This window comes from Mustela nigripes, chromosome 9, assembly GCF_022355385.1.
Source record: "Mustela nigripes isolate SB6536 chromosome 9, MUSNIG.SB6536, whole genome shotgun sequence".
Classification (NCBI taxonomy): Eukaryota; Metazoa; Chordata; class Mammalia; order Carnivora; family Mustelidae; genus Mustela; species Mustela nigripes.
The window spans coordinates 86886538-86891729 of record NC_081565.1 but is presented as its reverse complement, the minus strand read 5'-3'; the positions used below and the strand labels follow the sequence as shown (position 1 = coordinate 86891729).

The following is a 5192-nucleotide window of genomic DNA, read 5'->3' as shown; positions in this document are numbered from 1 at the left end:
GGTCAAGGTTCATTTGTGCTCCAGGATGACCAATGTAGCAACACTATTTTTACAAAGGCAAGTTCTTTTTGTTTTGTTTTGCTTTAGGGGGCGAGGGGGCATTTGTCTTTTTTAAAAAAATTAATTTATTTTTACTTTGGTGGGCGAGCGGAAGGGGGAGAGAGAGAATCTCAAGTAGACTCCATGCTGATCCTGGAGCCCAATGCAGGCTGGATCCCACCATGCTGAGATCATGACCTGAGTGGAAACCAAGAGTTGGACATTTAATTGACTGTGCCACCCAAGAGCTCTTATCTTTTTTAATTGAAAAGCTAACAGACTATCTAGTTATATTTCCTTCAAAACCACAAACTGAGTAGTAACTGAGTATCTAGCCAACATATTCAAAGCTGAGCATTAAAAATGCAAAAAGTCGGGGTGCCTGGGCGGCTCAGTGGGTTAAAAAGCCTCTGCCTTCAACTCAGTTCATGATCCCAGGGTCCTGGGATCGAGCCCCGCATCAGGCTCTCTGCTCAGCAGGGAGCCTGCTTCCTCCTCTCTCTCTGCTGCCTCTCTGCCTACTAGTGATCTGTCAAGTAAATAAATAAAACTTTTAAAAAAGTGCAAAAAGTCCTTAGATCCAGCTAAGGGAACCCTGCTACATACAGATAATCTCTACTGGCAGAACTCCTGAACCATAGGGAGCTGGAAGACAGCCTGATAACCCCACTCAAAACATTGACCTCAGATAGCTTTCTTCCAGTTTCCAATTCATGAGTAAAGATAGTATGTTGTTAATTCTATTTCAGAATATATTTTGCAACATGTTTTATCCACAATGCCAACTTTTTTTTTTAAGATTTTATTTATTTATTTGACAGAGAGAAATCACAAGTAGACGGAGAGGCAGGCAGAGAGAGAGAGAGAGAGAGAGAGAGAGAAGCAGGCTCCCCACTGAGCAGAGAGCCCGATGCGGGACTCGATCCCAGGACCCGGAGATCATGACCTGAGCCGAAGGCAGCGGCTTAACCCACTGAGCCACCCAGGTGCCCCCACAATGCCAACTTTTAAAAGGTCATTAAACTAAAGCTAACTAGACAATAAACTTGGCTGATATCACTTGACAAAGAGAGGGAAAGCCCAAGTGCCACCTTCTATAGAGAATCCACAGTTCAATTTTATTCTAGAGCAGAGAAAAAAAAAAAGAAACTTTTGATCACACCGGAAGAAACTCCTCCATAAATTTGGAATCTACTCAAACTACACATGCAGGGAGGACATATTCTGTTCAAACAACAGAGTAGTTGCTGCACTTGTCTGCTGCTTGTCTAATATTAACAATGATAAGCAGAACGGTGCAGCTAGTAATTGGAACAATCCTTATGGCGTTACAGTGTCAGGCACAACACTTCACTTCTCTTCGCACACTGGTTCTTTGTTACCTCAGCTTCCTCTTCTTCAGTAAAGTCATTCATGATATTGAAGATCTCGTGAATCTCCTCAGAAGTTTTCCCCTTGATCATATTGGCAACAGCCTTGCACGGAATGTCATGCAAACCATTGATGTCTGGGGAATTTGCAGCCAGAATAAGTTTTAAAAAAGTGTTTCTGGGTCAACTTTCAGGAGTTCTCGGTCCCAAACAAGGGTATCATCTGTTTGCTTTCTTTGTTCTCAGCATCTTCAGGAAGAGGAGAGTCATCCCTGGGGTGGGGGCACCACTGAGAGATCTTTCTAAATATTGCTGTGTTGACATGTGGTGGAGGAACTGGGTCATCATGTCCTCCACTCCCATATCTTCCAAAATGGTCTTGATAATCACAGATTGTTTGGCAGTTTCAACATCAGCTTTCAAGATCTCTCCATCAGAACTCTGCAACTTAATCAAAGGCATGGTGCTCCCTCTCAAGGAGGCTGCGGGCCAGACACTAACAAGAGCGGAGCAGCCTCAACAACAAGAAGAGAAAGGTGGAGAACAAGACCACCCTGCAAATTCTCTTGGAATTGCCTTTTGCACCGCTGCCAACCATCAATTTGCCACCAACTCCCATCCATCAGAATGGCTACTATCACAAAACCCACAAAATAACAAAAAAAGTTAAGCACCAATCCCCAGAAGATAAAAAGTGTTGGGGAGGATGTGGGGACACTAGAATCCATGTACTTTTGGGGGAAATGTAAACTGGTTCAGCCACTGTGGACCATAGTAGGAGGGTTTATAGAAAACTAAAAACAGTATCACCACACAATTCAGCAATTCCGCTTCTGGGTATATGCCCATGATAATAAAAATCAGGGTATATAAGAGATATTTGTACACCCATTTTGGAAATTTTTTACTTATATTCAATTCAGTTAACATGTACTGTGTTATTAGTTTCAGGGGTAGAGTTTAGTGATTCATCAGTTGCATTTAACACCCAGTGCCCCTCTGCCCTCTCTCTCATAAATAGATAAAATCTTCCAAAAAAAAAAAAAAGAGAGAGAGAAAAGAAAAAGAAAGAGCTAATAAAACACTCACATTTTAGTGATTAGGAAACCCAGGCTCAGGAAGGTTAAATGACTTGCCTATAGGTCACATAACTAATTTGAGAAAAAGGTAGAACTGCATAATCCAGGTTTCCTGACTCACAGTCCATTGCTTTGTATTTTATTTTATTTTTAAAAGACTTTTATTTATTTATTTGAGAAACAGAGCAAGAAAGCACAAGCAGGGGGCACGGCAGAGGGAGAGGCAGAAGCAGTCTCCCCACTGAGCAGGGAGCCCAACTCAGGGCTCTATCCCAGGACCCTGGGATCATGACCCAAGCCAAAGGCAGATGCACAACCAACTGACCCACCCAGGTGGCTCTATTACTTTTTATAATATTCTCATAGGTACAGAATTTTAAAAATTGCTATTTAATGTTTTCATATAGAGTCAGCAAGAATTATACTCACTATTTTACATAATAATTTATTGACAATGGTTCAAACAGATTCATTAACTCTATTAGGAAAAAAGTTTTAAGTACATTGAAGTAAAAAAAAAAAACCTATTGAAAAGATGTGAGCCATCCAGGGAGAATGAAAGGGACATTAACTGGATCGGTATTTATAAGCAGGACGCCCTTCTGTCATGTCACCCCAATCTTTGAGCCTGATTGATTTCACAAGAAACATCAGCCCTCTGATGCAGGGATTGACAAACTTCCTATAAAGGGGAAAATGTTAAATATTTTTGGCTTTGCGGGCCATAAATTCTCTGTTACAACTACTCAGCTTTGCTACTCATGAAAGCAGTAAGAAACAACACATAAACAGACAATGCTGTATTGAATAAAATTTAGCATTTTATTTTTTACCTCCTTCACTTTGGTGAGTGCTTCCTTTATGAGGCACATTTAAAAATCTGTCAGCAAGTGATTTCAGGCAAGTGTCTTTGTATCTGTGTGTGTGTGCGTGACACTGAACTGTGGTTTGTTTTTATTTGCTCCTACGAGCAGGTGTGAGTCAGGGGATATACCCTGTTGTTGCACATTTAGATGGTCTCAGATACTTTAATATTTAATCCTATTAAGAAATTTTCTGAGGGTGCCTGGGTGGCTCAGTGGGTTAGGCCGCTGCCTTTGGCTCAGGTCGTGATCTCAGGGTCCTGGGATCGAGTCCCGCATCGGGCTCTCTGCTCGGCAGGGAGCCTGCTTCCTCCTCTCTCTCTCTCTGCCTACTTGTAATCTCTCTCTGTCAAATAAATAAATAAAATCTTTTAAAAAAAAAAAGAAATTTTCTGAGCATAGGGTCGCCTGGGGTGGCTCAGTGGGTTTAGCCTCTGTCTTCATCTCAGGTCATGATCCCAGGGTCCTGGGATCGAGCCCCGCATCGGGCTCTCTGCTCGGTGGGGAGCCTGCTTCCCTTTCTTTCTCTGCCTGCTGCTCTGCCTACTTGTGCTCTCTCTCTCTGTCAAATAAATAAATAAAAATCCTTAAAAAAATAAAAATTAAAAAGAAAAGAAATTTTCTGAGCATAGATTTTTGTTGTGGATACAAGTGAACATATCCTTATAGCAAATCAAAAGAGGCATAAAATAGTTTGAAATACTACATCTCCTATTCACATTTTATGAACATTTGTTTTGTGCAAATTTTGTACCAACTTCTTTTATACATTAATAGGTCTACACACAAGCCCAATTCAGATTTTGAAACTCTTAGAATACATTAAAATGTGCTGTGTGCCTAAACATTTGAATATGAAGGAACAGAAAAGTTCATTCTCTGATGTCTCTTTGGTTGGTTTATAACTATGCTTCTGTGCTCTCTTCAGCAGCACATATACTAATATAACTATGCTGCTTCAGTACAAAGAGCTGGATGAAAATGGTCAACACACTTACCTTAGAGCTGACAATATGTTGAGTCTAGTGTCCCTAACTCTTTAAGATAGCTTTCATAAACACGATAATTAACCTAATGTTGATGGATGTCTGAGATTTATACAATATCAAAATATCCTCTTTATGCGTCTCCTTATATTACTTTAAGGTTTCTATTATAGTGATTTGACCTGTCATTGCTTTGAGAATATATCTGTCTTTATCTCCAAGTTCTTATCCATTTTAATCATTGTATCATATGGAGTGATGTCAACATTGTACTTTGTACATAGGTTACTCAATTGGGTAACTTTTTAAAGTGTTTGTTCTGATTACAATGTTAATAGTGAATAATCCAGACTCTATCAGGAATTTTATGCTCTCTCCTTGGTAACAAGTGAAACAGAAGGAAGAGGAAAGTGTTAGCCACTGCATCTGAAAGTTCTGATTCCAGCTAAGCATGCAGGGCCAATGAATTTTCAGAGTTTGAGATAAATTGGTACAGCAATTTTAAGCATCTTTTGGGCCAAAGCTAAGCACTGTAACCAATAGTGGTGTTTTCAGGTTCTCTCTGATCAAGTATTTAATTGTTTTACTGCCATACAAAAACACAAAAACCAAACACGTAGCTTTCAAAAATACATTAGTTAGAGCAGTAATTCTTTTTTTTTTTTTTTAAGATTTTATTTATTTGTCAGAGAGAGAGAGGGAGAGAGAGCGAGCACAGGCAGGCAGAGGCAGAGGGAGAAGCAGGCTCCCTGCCAAGCAAGGAGCCCGATGTGGGACTCGATCCCAGGCGGCTGGGATCATGACCTGAGCCGAAGGCAGCTGCTTAACCAACTGAGCCACCCAGGCGTCCCTAGT

At 40.6% G+C, this 5192-nt stretch overlaps 1 pseudogene; it reads right to left on the bottom strand.

Moving 5' to 3' along the window:
• Positions 1-1367: 1367 nt before the first annotated feature.
• LOC132024168 (S-phase kinase-associated protein 1-like) lies at positions 1368-2979 on the bottom strand (annotated as a pseudogene).
• Between the last annotated feature and the right edge of the window lie 2213 nt (positions 2980-5192).